A 13,749-nucleotide genomic window follows, 5' to 3' on the forward strand; every position below is an offset into this window, starting at 1 on the left:
ATAAATACGTTATTAATAAGTTAATTATTTTATTTAACACTGTCTATTCCTGAATAACTAAGTTAGACGTTCATTGATCACAGCATTTTTTTTTTAACCTTGGGCTGATTATTACAAGAATCTACATTGTGGAACTACAGTATATGTCTGATATTGGATTGTATTCTTACATTGAATCTTCTGTACCACGGGCCAAAGGCCTGCATGATATCTGCAGTGGTAACCGTACCACCAACCAGAGCCTTGCCTAAATGGGTGCATGGGTTCCACCACATTTGAGCGCTCTGAATAGCAGGGCCCATTGGACAGGGAGCACAGAGTCTACCTACATTCTTTGATGTTCTACTGTCTTCATCTGCTTCTCCTCATGTCTTCTTTCTTCATCTGCTTCTCTGTAAACCAGGCCTTCCTGAGTACTTCCTTCAATCAGGGACCCTGTTCTATACAATACTGAGATTTTTTTTAAAAAGTCATTTTGGGCCTATTTTGACTATACTGCATTACCATGCATAGAATTTCATTTAATAAAAGTATTAATTTTCCAATGACCACTAAATTTGTCCTAAAGCTACATTGAAAACTTGTCCCCAATTGGCAACATATAAAATAAACATACAACAGTTATTTTTATGATAAAAGTCCTTTTTATACGATTGAAACCTAAAATTGTATGTCACGCTAAGCAGAAGAGAGGGCCAAGGACCAATCATAGTGTCCTTGCTGCTTTATGACAGGGTCCTAGTTCCCACCCTCTGATCAAACATGATCAGGGCTTCCAGCCTGGTCCCTCTTCATGGCCTGAGGCTGTTATATTTGCTATGCTCTGAGAGCTCTAAGCTGATCTCCTCTCCCCTTCACAGCCCGAGGCTGCTTCACATTGCTTGTCTTCCATCCTTATACAGTAATAATGTATAATCATGTACAATTCTTAAACAAGCATGTTCTCAAAATTTTTACAACTGCCACTGTATTACAAACGGCAACTTCTTTTCATTTAACAGTGCGGCATGTCTAGGGTCTATATTATATAGAAAATAAAAAATGTAAAGAGACATTTTTGTATAAAAGCCAATTAATATCTAGGCTCAGATATTTTTTGTTTTAGAAAATAGTTGACAGACAGTAAACTTGTCTTTACAAGGCTCATCGAGTATTTTGACCAATGGAAAAGGACCATCCAAAAAATAAAGTAAGAATTCTAAAAAGCCATATACAAAAGAAATAACACAGCAACATTCAAAGTAACCCCTCTTTATCTGATGGCAGTAGATTGTAAAATGGGCAGTGGTTGCACAAGAGTGTGTAGATACAGTCATGTGAAAAAAGACAGCACATCCTCTTTGAATTTTATGATTTTACATATCAGAACATAACAATCATCTGTTCCTTAGCAGGTCCAAAAATTAGGTAAATACAACCTGAGATGACCAACTCCACGTGATATATTACACTGAGTAATGATTTATTCAACAAAGATAAAGCTAAAATGTGTAAAAAAAAACTACACCCTAACTGCTTCCATAGGAATTAAGATTTTAAGTAGCTGCTAAAAAATGCCCTTGATTAATTAATCATCAACAAGTGTGACCACCTCCATAAAAGCTGAAGTTTTAGCAGTTTGCTGGTCGGGAGCATTCAGGTGTTAACACAATGCCAAGGAGAAGACATCAGCAATATCTTAGAGAAGCAATTGTTGCTGCCCATCAATCTGGGAAGGGTTATAAGGGCATTTCCAAAACAATTTAAAGTCCATCATTCTACAGTGAGAAAGATTATTCAAAAGTGGAAAACATTTAAGACAAATGCCATTCTTCCTAGGAGTGGATATCCCAGCAAATTCACCTCAAGGTCAGACCGTGCAATGCTCAGAAAAATTGCAAAAAAACAAGAGTTACATTTCAGACTCTTCAGGCATCAGTTAGCAGGTTAAATGTTAAAGTTCACAACAGTACAATTAGAAAAGATTGAACAAGTATGTTTGAAAGAGTTCCCAGGTGAATGCTTCTTCTCTCTAAAAAGAACATGGCAGGGTGCTTAGGTTTGCAAACCACAAGACTTCTGGAACAATGTCCTTTGGACAGACAAGATCAAAGTGGAGATGTTTGGCCAAAGCGCCACATTTGATGAAAACCAAACACAGCATATCAGCACAAACACGTCATACCAACTGTCAAGCATGGTGGTGGTGGGATTGTTTTTCAGCCATAGAACCTTGCAGTCATTGAGTCGACCATGAACTTATCTGTATAGCAAACTATTCTAGAGTCAGATGTGAGGCCATCCGTCTGACAGCTAAAGCTTGGCTGAGATGGGTCATGCAACAGGACAATAATCCCAGCCACGCCAGCAAATCTACAACAGTGTCGGGATCCCCATCCGAGATCCCGGCGGAGTTACTCACCTGAGTACCCACTAGCCGCGGGTACCGGATCAAGTGCCGCTTCCCCTGACCCTTCCTCGACCGCTTCCTGCATAGCTGATTCTGGACACGCACGCTCCACTCCACTTTATCCGTCCCTGAATGGAGACGGCGGGAACACGCGTCAATGATGTCACGCAGCAAGTTTACAAACCGGCACTAAGCATCACTCAGTACTCAGTTATTGTGCCTTCTTGAGCTCTTATATGCCTTGTACCATGTTGCTGATCTCAGATTTTTGGATTTGCTGTCTTCTCCTACCCTGACCCCGGCTACCGTTTTCTGGACTACGCTGATTTCCATGACCTTGACCCCGGCTAACATATACTGGACTACGCTGATTTCTGTAACCCTGACCCCGGCTAACGTATACTGGACTAAGCTCCATTTGGTGAGCCTGACCCTGTGTATGCTTCCAGAACTGGGGTTATCCTGCATATCGGACTCCCTCATCTCCCAAACCTTACAAACAGAATGGCTAAAAAAGAAAAGAATCATGGTGTTGCAATGGTCCAGTCAAAGACCAGACCTAAACCCGATTGAAATGTTGTGGCATAAACAAATGCCTCAAACCTCAATGAACTGAAGCAACGTTGTAAAGAAGAGTGGGCCAAAATTCCTCCACAATTAGCTATTTTGTAAAGTTATACAAAAAAGTTTACTTCCAGTTATTGCTGCTAAAGGTGGCTCTACAAGGTATTGAATCATAACTTGTACTTAGGTTTTGACACATTGCTTCTCCATTTTGGCTTTATTTTTCTTGAATAAATCATGACACGGTATAACATGTCATGTGTTGTTCATCTATGGTAAAACCATAGAATTCAAAGAGGGTGTACTTTCTTTTTCACAGCTCCAGCAGCCCACAGTGTTTAGAGGATGCATTGCTTACCCCATAGACCATGAATAGGGGTAGGTAAAGAATGGGGGCGATCATCAACCCACTTCTTGGTTAATAGGGGTCCAGGTGTCCCCATTTTTTAAATTAATTATTTTAATCCAAAGATTGTGCAGAGAAGGGGAGAGGACTTGCAAGTCACATTGAAACCCTTTGGCAATGCACAGGTTACAGAACTTACAGGTTGCTTGGTTATTTTTTTCAAATCAACTTGACTTCCCCAGGCTGCTGCACACTCACATTTTTTGCCAGGTTGCAAGCATTAGCACTTTAGTTAAGGATCCAATTGTTCTTTCCACTACATGGAATTCAATATCCCTTCTGCAATTCTTTTCTATCACTTTTCCATCTTATTTTTGTTATTGTGGGTTTTTACTTTCTTTTTATGTTTATGTTGACCACTTTCATTTAATATCCGATCTTTATAAGTTGGTATGTCATTTGGCTTGTTGCTATTTACCCATTATTATTTTTTACCACTTTCATTTTTTTGATAAAGAAAAATCTTTATTTTCAAAATCAGTTTTCTTTTTCTTGACAGTTATAACACCACCCTTCATTTTATAAATCATGTACATCCTTTTTAAATGAACTTATTTCAAAATAAAGGAAAAGTAGATTGAATACCATCTATTTCCTTGTTAACATAATCTAATTCTAGAGAATGGTCACACCATGCATGTAGATTGTTTGATGAATGCCTCAAAACACTGTACCATTGAATGAGACTCCTGTGACACTGTTATGTTTTGGGATTGCTGGAAAAATTTTCTACAATACTAGAAGTTTTTGTTTATATAAACTAATTTAAAAATATTATACAAACGGTTTTGGCTCTCATCTCTACATGAGCAATAGAAACATAGAAACTTAGAATTTCATGCAGATAGGAACAATTTGGCCCATCTAGTCTGCCCATTATTTTTACTGTACAGATTCTACATTACATGGTAATTGGTTGATACTGTATATAGTGTGCCAGGATTCCCCACCCTGATAAGAAAGCGGAAGGATGTAGGGGCCCTCAGAATTGTGACATGAATAAACCCTGGTGAAGAAAGCAAGTTCCACAGACCCCTCAACTTTGGACTATGGTGGCTGTTGTGGGTCCCCAACGTATGTCTAGCCCCATCTAAGCTTATGTGTGTTACCTGCTACATGCACAAGAAGTAGAAAATTCACAAATATTTAATGGAATGGATATTGCAATGGAACTAAATCCTTAAATATGTACATTAACCATAAAATATTGAGTACAAATATCCCCATGCATAATTGCCCTAAAAGTCACTGATGTATATATAAATAAGTAAAAATGCCTTGTCTATGCAGATAAATAACTATCAACATATGGCAAAATCTCAATCAAGACCCACCACTAGCTTCTCCTCTAATCACACACCCAAAATAAAATTGTCCATTCCTGGCCACTTGGGAGGTAAGGATGGAGTATGGATTAGGGTACCTCCTCTGTAGTATATTCATAACTCTCCATATTTTAGGATACTACTCAATGGTCATATATTTCACAATAGGAATGTATAACATTTTGAGGTTTTATTTTTACTCCAAGTTTACATGGGATTTTACAGTCTTGTCTTTCAATGTGCTTGTGCATCAATCATAAATACTTAAAATGGAGATAATGTTCTGTCTCATATGCTTAAACACTAAACTAGCCCAGGAAGTGGTACTCAGCTTACTCACAGATTCTACTCTCCATCGGGTTCCAGCATTCATAAACATTTAAAAAAAGCGTTATTTAGCAAACACACATGTTCTACCACATCCTTACTCAGGAAACTGTAAATTATGAGGATGGTTACCTAATTGTTCCTTTTTGGTCAGCTGCTGTAAACAAGAAAGAACACACAAACACTAAGGTAACAATTAGTAGGATATGGGGGAAAAAACAAACTAAACTTCTATCTTCTGGTTATTATTTGACCACCTTTCTGACAGTGTTTTATTAAAATCCTGAATTCAGACACATAAAAACAGCGGTATATAGAAAGGGTTATGTTGTGGAATGACGAATTAACTATTCATTAATTACTGCAAAATAGTTTTATTGCTACAATATTGTAGAGAATTTTTTTTTTTTCACTTGTAAATTTATATTCCTATAAACATTTTAATAAAGGGAAATATCCCATTCAATTTTGAGATGACCTAAACACACAAGATGCCATCATTTTAATTAAAAAGTAACTGAGAATGATGTTCTCGGCTGTTCATTACCCTTTGTCCAATGTCTAAATGAAACACAGCAGAGTCTCCCATAGTTACCAAGAAATCCCCAATTGAGTAAAAAGTCCTGCTAACCAGACGTTAAGATTTTAGGACTGCTGGACACTGCAGATGTGCAGTTCTCAAATTGAGCAAAAGAGGCAAGGGTGATTGCAAGTAAACATGCTCTGACATCATGCTGCTAATGTCATGTAGATGGACCATGCATGACATTGTGCACTGTTGGGTGTCTGAGCAAAGGGAACCTGAAAGTTGGCGAGGATGAGTCTCTACAAGGCATGTTGGATTATTGTAGTTGAAAGTGGGTTAATAGCCAAAGGACATTAGGATGTTTCTGCAGAGGCACAAATTGTTTATTGTGTTATTTTGATAAAAGAAGATCATTGAGCTTGTCCAAGAAATTATATCACTGACCAATGCTGCACACTATCACATCATACCGAATGTAGAACAGAAGGGTCATAAATCCAGTTATAGTCTTAGGAATGAAATGTGTAATTAAACTATGAAAACCTGTAAGTGTCATTTCGAAATGTCTTGTGTGATTGAGATATCAAGAAATGTATTGGTCTAAACCAGGGGCGTCCAACATGCGGCCCGCGGGCCAAATGCGGCCCGCGAGACCTCGAGGTGCGGCCCGCGTAAGATCGGCAGCCAGGGCAACCGATCTTACGCGAGCCGCACCTCAAGCCCTGCTACTTACTTGTGGGAGGGTCTTCTGGACTGCACAGAGGAAGCGGAGTTCACGTGACATCCTACTTCCTCTGTGCTTTAGCAGAGAAGGCAGAGGGAGGCCGCGCCCCCTGCTGAAGTCTGTGAGCGGCATCGAGGAGCTGCAATGCAGGTAAGGGGTGGGGAGGGTGTTTGAATGAGTGTGTGTGATTGAGGGAATTAATCTGTGAATGAATGATTATATGAATAAATGAGTGTGTGTGTGTGTGATAGCATGGATGTGTAAGTGCTGGAACCTAGGCATGATGGGACTGTGATTCCTGTTAGCAATCACACTCCTATCATGCCAAGTCAGCCAGTACATGCTGAAACCTGGCCAGCTGCCCCCCTTGTATAGTGATGCTGCCAGCAGTATGGGGTCTGCACTTACAGCCACCCTGTACCAGCATGTACTGGCTGACTTGGCATGATAGGAGTGTGATTGCTAACAGCAATCACAGTTCCATAATGCCTAGGTTCCAGCATTTACTGGATCGATGTGTAAGTGCTGGAACCTAGGCATGATGGGACTGTGATTGCTGTTAGCAATCACACTCCTATCATGCCAAGTCAGCCAGTACATGCTGAAACCTGGCTAGCTGCCCCCCTTGTGTATTGATGCTGCCAGCAGTATGGGGACTGCACATCACTTACAGCCACCCTGTACCAGCGTGTATTGGCTGACTTGGCATGATAGGAGTGTGATTGCTAACAGCAATCACAGTCCCATCATGCCTAGGTTCCAGCATTTACTGGATGGATGTGTAAGTGCTGGAACCTAGGCATGATGGGACTGTGACTACTGTTAGCAATCACACTCCTATCATGCCAAGTCAGCCAGTACATGCTGAAACCTAGCTAGCTGCCCCCCTTGTGTAGTGATGCTGCCAGCAGTATGGGTCTGCACATCACTTACAGCCACCCTGTACCAGCATGTACTGGCTGACTTGGCATGATAGGAGTGTGATTGCTAACAGCAATCACAGCGAGCACAGTCCCATCATGCCTAGGTACCAGCATTTACTGGTTGCCTGGGTATGATAGGAGTGTGATTGCTGTTAGCAATCACACTCCTATCATGCCAAGTCATATTGCTAATGTTGTCCAATTGTGTGTTACCTACTTTTATTAAACATGTGAGTTTTTATTATTATTTTTAAAGGTGGGGGTCATTTTCGGTTTTGGCTAAGTGAATCCTGAATGTTTTGGTCCAGAATTTTCATTTTAGTTCATCCCTAGAATAAATCTAGGGAATCCTGAATTTGTAGTCGCAAAACTTTCAAGGCCCAGAAATCAGTGAGAGGAAAAGTAAAGGTTTTGTGTCATTTACTTTATTTTAATCTGCATATTTTATTAAAGGCCATATTTTTTGTCACAGTGAAAAATGAGTGCGGCCCGCGCACGTATACAATTCTGATGAAGTGGCCCACTGCAGAAAAAACTTGGACACCCCTGGTCTAAACAGTCAAGCAAAAACATAAAGCATTTGCACAGTCTGTTACAATATACTAAGCTCATTCTTCTTTTATATGATATTTGCCTTCAAAGTCAAGTGAATGTGAGTTGGTAGTCACAGAAACATAGAATTTGATGGCACATAAGAATCATTTGGCACATCTACTGATGTAAAGACTCGGATCTTAATCAGTCCTTGGTCTCGTCAGCAATGTGCGAAAGTTGAATAAAATGCCCATCTCGTATGTTTACTGATGCCAGCTTGCATTTACACTCAACTTTATCATAACTTCACTCATGTGAACTCCTCAAGAGTAGAGGAGTTCATCTGAGTTGAAAAACAACAGCTAATGCTGAGTTACTTGTGGGCTGTAAATTCAAGTTTTAAAAAATGTATTATTCCCATGGCAACCATTAAAATGCTCCGGTCAGTAGGAACATTTATTTGGTTTCTGTGATCATAAGACTACATTTCAAATTCTGTACCAGAATCACCGTAGACATTACAAATATGCTTAAAAGGGGTAAGTAAGTTTTGAATATGCAATTAGAAAAGTGGTGTTGGCAGATGTGATAGTTGTAGATAGGCTAAATCAGTGTTTATTAAGAGTACGAATTTACTGTTGAGTTATAACTTACTGACTTTACTATACATAATGAAGAGCCCACAACAATCAGCTTGTCCTGAAAAAATTATTAGCAAGCCTTGTATAATGTGAACACCTCATTGACTTTTAACTTCACATTTTCTACGCCAGCTCACTGGGGCTGGCCATATTGAGGGTAAACTATTATAAACTCTTAAAAAGGATGAATATTCTTAAACACGCATGAAACAAGAATATGCTGAATATAAGACAACACCATGGACTGAAGATTTGATGTTTTTACATCAGATTTGACTGAGATTTGATGTTTTTACAGCAGGGAAATGGGTAGACGAGATGGGCCAAATGGTTCTTATCTATCAAGTTCTATACATCTATGAATCTGTCTTCTTTAAATTGACAATGTTTCTTTGTAAATAAGTCTTAGTTGTCTTCAGTGGCGTCTCTAGAAACAATATGTAGGGGGGGCACACAAGATACCACAGTCAAACTGGGGGGCCATTAATAATTTCCACCATTAAATTATACCACTGAAAAAACACACACATATATATATATATATATATATATATATATATATATATTGCCAAAAGTAATGTGCTATGGAATGATACTTTTGTTATTGGCCAATACAATACTTGTACATTCAACATGGGAAGCCTGAAGCCACAATTTAGTAAGACTAATCCTTGAAATCCTTTAAACAACACAATACCTTAACTTTTGCACTAAATGATTTCAGGGCCTAATATTAGATCCTGCTGCTGATATATATATATATTAGCCCCTGCTGCCCATATATATTATTATTAGCCCCAGTTGCCAATATATATATTAATATTAGTCCCTGCTGCCGATATATATATAAATATATATATAAATATTAGACCCTGCTGCCGATAGCAGGTATAGATCAACACATTAACACACAAACCCAGCTTTGCATGTATAGATCAATTGAAATTCACTTGTGATCTCAGCACTGAAGGTATATATCAAATAAACTGAATCAGACATACAAATCCTGTATTTGCAGGTATACAATAATAATATATGAAATGTAGCATTGCAGGTATAGATCAAATAAATACATGGAAACAGCATTGCAGGTATTAATCAACTGAACAAGACATACAAACCCTGTATTTGCAGGTATACATAAATAATGTATGGAAACATAGCATAGCAGATATGGATCTACAGAAGCACACACAAACCCAGCTTTGCAGGTACAGATGAATTGGAATTCACATAAAAACACGGCATTAAAGGTATATTTAAAACCCCTAAATTACAGGGATAGATCACAGGTTGCACACCCCAACCACGCTGCCCACATAGAACCTGGTGAGCACCCAGATAACACACATAAGATTTGCCATCTTTGTCCCATATACACCCTGCCTGTGCCATCTTGGTCCCCAAGGCTCAAACATCCTGCTAGTGCCATCTTTGCCCTTTCACAATTATACATCTATGATACACACAAACACATTAACTCATGCTCTCCCTCATTCAGACAATTCATCTACATATTAACTCATGCTCTCCCTCATTCAGACAACTCATCCACATATTAACTCATGCTCTCCCTCATTCAGACAAATCATCCACATATTAACTCATGCTCTCCCTCATTCAGACAATTCATCCACATATTAACTCATGTTCTCCCTCATTCAGGCAATTCATCCATTTTAAGAAACTACACCCCTTGGAGCTTCAAATGAGGGGCTACATGTATTTCTAGGACAAAAGTTGAGTGCACAAATAATGATGGAATATGTCGCTTTGGCTAGAAAATATGTTTTTTCTAACCATAGCGACATGTTCATTTTTGTCTTGCGCACTCCAGGTTTGTACTAGAAACACATGCAGCCCCTCATTTGATGCGCCAAGGGATGTCGTTTTTGCAAATGTGTACTTTTTGTGCCATAATTTAACTTCCTATGTGAGCAGTAATGCCACGTCAAGGCTTTAACCCTAATTACTGACCATTCACACGCCTTTCATATCTCCATTCACTCGCAGAAGCACACACCATACTTTCCATACATTCACTCACAGAAGCACACCCACCATTCTTTCCCCTTACAATCCCAAAGAAATGATGGTAAAGGGAGAAAAAAAAAATCACTTTTACAGCAAAAATAAGTTTTGCAGTAAAAATGCAAGGTGCTCCAGGGATGAGATGGTTACTCACGTACCGCACGGGCTAAATGGCTGATTTTAATAATATTTGCAGTTCATCAGGATTTCAAAAATTGCCTCCCTCTACCGTTGGCTAAATTTAACCCCATGATCAAAGGCATACTAGGATTTAAAATTAGTATCGGCCATTTTTAAAAAGGGAATGTAACTTTTTATAGCTATATGATCACTGTGGTAACATTGGCTACCACAGTGATCATTTAGCTAGAATACTTAAACTTTTTTTTTTTTAAAGTTAAACTACTTTATGTTTAAATAATTTAATTTTAATACATTTTTTTTTAATTTTTATTTGTTTAACTTAATATTTGTTATTCTTTTTTTACAATCTATATACCGTTGGAAAGGTGAGGCGATTACCTTTCCAACGGTATATGTTGGGGGTATGTAGCTGCTTAGATGCCTGAGATCCAGGCATCTAAGCAGCATGCCCCCATACCTCTTTAACTGACAATTGTCAGTTGTTAATAAAGTTGCGCGGTGACGTCATCGCGTCATTGCGCGAGACGGCACTGGGCGGATCGGGTGGCCCCGGTGATGCCCTTCAGTTTGAGGGGCAGATCGCCGGGGTAGGTGGTGATGGAGGTCCACAGACCTCCATCAAGGTAAGGTAGTGCTACTGACGGCAAGGTGCCGTCGTTAGCACCTGACTGGGACTGTCCTGGGTGGTTACAAATTCGGCGGGGGGGCAACAGGGGGGGCAAGGAATAACCTAGGGGGGGCAATTGCCCCCCCTTGCCCCCCTGTAGCGACGCCACTGGTTGTCTTCTTCTAGAGTAGCATTGCTGCGGATACTATTATTTTGCTAAACACTCCTATGTGGCCACATGACCAGCTTTCTAATGCTGTGAAATCTAAATCCATTCTTTTTCATGTTGCTTCAAATATTTTACCATCTTGAATGTGATTGATTATGACATTAAGATTGAAAATGTTTTACCAGCACAATAAAGATCACTTCCACTATGGTTTCTGCGTTTGCTACATTGTTTATCATTGAGATTCCCCCTAGAGATGTTTGAAACCACAAATAATTATATTATGATATGCATTGAGAATTTTGTTATGTACTCTCTTAGAAATCAGGTTATTAATAGTCAACATCTTTCAGCTTATTCTACTTAAAAGTAATTTTTAATCATTTTTAAATATCATGGTACTTGCATTGACTATTTGTTTTAGTGGTCCACCTCTATGCTATTTTTGTATGTATACTGTATGCATTGTGTATACCCAAACACAGTACGGCTCATAAGATGTTTGCTGTAAGGCAGGTACGGAATCTGTTGATATTCCATAAATGAATGCAATATAATACTGAAACAAAATATTGTTTAGTTCCATATTATATACTTCCATATTATATACCGTATTGGCTCGGATATAGGCCGCCCCCATATATAGGCCGCACCCTAAAAGTTTGGTGCTTTTTTAAAGAAAAAGTTTTTTTCTTTAAAAAAGCACCAAAAAAACATGCTGCCACTCTGTCTCTCCCCCCCCACGAGATATGCTGCCACTGTCCTCCTCCCCCCTCGAGATATGCTGCCACTGTCCTCCTCCCCCCTCGAGATATGCTGCCACTGTCCTCCTCCCCCTCCGAGATATGCTGCCACTGTCCTCCTCCTCCTCCCCCCCGAGATATGCTGCCACTGTCCTCCTCCCCCCCCCGAGATATGCTGCCACTCTGCCCCCCCCGACTTACCAGAGGAGACTCCCGGGCGTCTTGCGGGGCTGGCGGGGGACATCTACGCAATACGCGTACACAACTTCCGGTGCCGGCACTCAGCTGAGTCTTGGGGGCAGAGGTAAAGCTTAGACAACCTCCCGTGCCGGCACCCCCCCCCGTGGAAAGTGCTGGCAGGGGAGGCTGTCTGAGCGTATCGGGGAGTAGGATGCAGGTCCCCTGCACCGCCCTGTAGACAGCCACCTTTTCTTTTTACGGCAAATCTCTGTGACCGACGGTGTCATCTTGACAGGGCCAGCCCAAGACAAAATGCCGCCTGGGGCGAAGTTTAAAATGCCCCCCCCATTATCTACCCTTCCTCTCCCTGCCACCCCCCCCATTATCTACCCTTCCTCTCCCCCCCCCCGTACTTACCTTTCAGCGCTCAACATTACAAGCCGGCACCGAGACCGAGCAGAGGAGAGAGAGAGAGGGGCGCCGAGCGGGTACTGACAAGGGGTTGGGGCGACAAAGGGCTTGGAGCGGTTGCCCCACTCGGCTCCATTGTCGGGCCGGCCCTGCATCTTGAGCAGTATAATTTGAGGACAATTGTACACTAAGTTCCTTTAAGTTAATTTCTGGTGAAAATTAATGATTTGTTGACTAATCACTTAATAAAATGGCTACGCAGTCCTCATGGGCTCAGTAATGGAACTTGCATTGAACAGAGCAGCTGTCACTCAGTTCAATGCAAGTTTTCTTCTCAGCTCTAAGTTTTTAACCTTTTGAAATGTTTCACCCATCACAGTAATTTGGTATAAAGCTGCCATTAACTCCTTTTCCTAATGTTGCACTATATATATATATATATATATATATATATATATTGATTATAATATAACAGCTGAATATATGTTTAATACTGTATATTGTTTTCAATATAATAATACATTTACATTATCTAATGTGTAGATATAAATATATATCACCTACAAGTAATTAGAAACAAAATAATAGATTCACGCAAAAAAAAAAACCAGTGTTTATGATTGAACAGAACTGGGTATTATTTAAAAAAAAAAATATCACTGATGCAGATACCATAAGTAGATTGTAATGGCACCAAAGGGTTAACAGATACAGAATTTCCTGGTGTAAAAAGTACTTTAAACAATGAACCTTCACTGGTTTGCCATTCCTTCATTATGAGTCATAATGAGTCATAATGAGCATTACATACATTTGTCTTTAAAAAATAGGCACGTTTAAAAAAATTTTTTAACTCCCTTATGTGATTTTAAAAACTATCTAATCCTCAAACTATTTTTGTTTCATTAATTCTTTACACAAAAGTTAAAGAGGAACCTCTCTCCCCCTAAGATATCGAATGTAATCTATGGCAGGACATTTATATTTGGACATAAAAATGATCAAATACATTTTAAGCAAATGGTACAACCTATTTTGAAAACCTCTTTGATTTTTCGATATCCATGTAAAACAAAATTCTAAGGAGACAAAATCAAAGTGGTAT

Source organism: Sceloporus occidentalis, unplaced genomic scaffold (genome assembly GCF_023333645.1).
Source record: "Sceloporus occidentalis isolate IW3139 unplaced genomic scaffold, rSceOcc1.0.p SCAF_52, whole genome shotgun sequence".
Taxonomy (NCBI): domain Eukaryota; kingdom Metazoa; phylum Chordata; class Lepidosauria; order Squamata; family Phrynosomatidae; genus Sceloporus; species Sceloporus occidentalis.